Source organism: Amphimedon queenslandica, unplaced genomic scaffold (genome assembly GCF_000090795.2).
Source record: "Amphimedon queenslandica unplaced genomic scaffold, v1.1 AMPQUscaffold_13008, whole genome shotgun sequence".
In the NCBI taxonomy this organism is placed as follows: domain Eukaryota; kingdom Metazoa; phylum Porifera; class Demospongiae; order Haplosclerida; family Niphatidae; genus Amphimedon; species Amphimedon queenslandica.
In genome coordinates this window covers 9,650-11,575 of record NW_003546756.1, presented here as the reverse complement: position 1 = coordinate 11,575, position 1,926 = coordinate 9,650, and the positions used below count along the sequence as shown (strand labels likewise).

The following is a 1,926-nucleotide window of genomic DNA, read 5'->3' as shown; positions in this document are numbered from 1 at the left end:
AGACTAGTATAAGACGACATGTTCCTGTGTATAGTTCCATTGTTCGTCTCAATGCATGCTGTGCATCTTTAGTGAGTCTATCAACTTCAGTCAGTACCACAACTGAACAATAAATAAATAAAAATATATCATAACAATATTTAAGGAAGAATAGCAATATCATATTGATGCCTGGTATGTTAATAATAAATCATTTATGTGTCAATAATTATGTTAAAAATTAATAATTGTTCTAACATGCATTCTATGGTAATAGCACTTAGAAGTTACCATGTAATAGAAATAGTGAAAAATACTAGTGTCTGTAATAGTAATTGTAATTGAAATTAGAGTTTCTAATACATATGCATGTTCTCAAGTTGTGTGAAAACTTGGAGTTGATTCCCATCAAAATTGAATTCTTAAAAATTTTTGGCCTTGGGGCCAAATTTTTGCCAAAACTGAAAAGGAGAGAATTCTTTATTTAAAAAAAAATTTCCTGATACATATACATGTTCTTATGTTGTATAGAAATTTTGAGCTGATTCCGATCAAAACTGCATTTTTTACAAATTTTTAACGCTGCTCCAAAATTGGGTAAAAGTCCCTGTACTATAGTACAGGGTCATTGGCCAAAATTTGCCAAAATTAAAAAGGAGACAATTCTCCATTTTTATAATTTTTCCTGATACATATACAAGTTCTTATGTTGTGTAGAAAGTTCAAGCTGATTCCAATCAAAATTGAATTTTTTACAAATTTTAAAAGTTGCTCCAAAATCAGACCAAAATCCCTGTACTATTAGTAACGCGGTAGCGTTACTAAGTAGGATTCACCCCCAAACAAAATGGCTGCCACGACTTTTGCAACCTTGCTATACTGGGAAAACGAGCTCCTATGCTTACCAGACTTCTTAGAGGACCTCATCTTGACCAGAGGACTCCATTGGTACCACTATCGTGGCTCTAGACCTTGTCTAAGAGAAAATCCAAAAATCGGCGAACCGGCCGTTTTGTTCAGCCTCCTTTTTTCATCTTCATCATCAAGTCAGAAGTCCTGTCAATCCAGTTGTCGGTGTGTATCTCAGTATTGGTTGGTGCTACAAGGATAATTCTTACACCAATCTACTCCAACAGTCTATGCGCAGGTCCATGTCCCATCAGATCATTCTTCAAGTGAGGAAAAAGTGATACTGTGAGTGACTGCTGGATCGAGCCATCTTAGCTGCATGCCGCCATTTTGTTAATTAAAGAAGCTTGCCATGTGCTCCAAAATTTGGGTGTGGTCGCGCATGCTCAGATCTGCAGCTCTGGAAGAAGCAATTTATTTTTTACCAAGCTATGCTTGGAATCAACTTACTGCAATACTTTAGTGGAGGTTTCCAGCTAAAAGAAGGTATTGATTTTACATGTTACTGTTTTATTAAGTGTGTTATTTTATTTTATTAAAAAAAAACAAACAATTAATTAATGTTATGACTTATGATATGCAATGATAATTATGAACTTGACAACAGCCTGGAAGAACAGGAATAGCAGGGAAGATTGACACTCTTAGCTCACAGATTCTTGAACAAGGACTTGTGTCAAGACTAATTCCTTCAGCATGTCTATTTGATGCTGTTTCTAACTTTCTCATAGATGTTATAACAATGATAATAATAATAAAGAAAATTATTGTTTGTGTAAAATCAACAAGTATCACAATTGCAACTAAAGAAATACTATAAATATTATTTTAAAAATCAACACAAACAAGAACATAAAAAATTTATAAAAAAAGATGAAGTAGGATTCCGAACGACCAACGAAAATACGAAATATTATTAAAAAATCAACACAAACAAGAACATAAAAAATTTAAAAAAACAAGATGAAGTAGGATTCTGAACGACCAACGAAAATACGAAATGAAAATCCTACTCGTGACACAAATTCTACTCTACAT

General features: G+C 33.2%; 1 pseudogene; it reads right to left on the bottom strand.

The window, feature by feature from the left end:
* Positions 1–1,926, bottom strand: part of LOC100638949 (replication factor C subunit 3-like) — a 4,666-nt pseudogene that overhangs the window by 1,650 nt on the left and 1,090 nt on the right.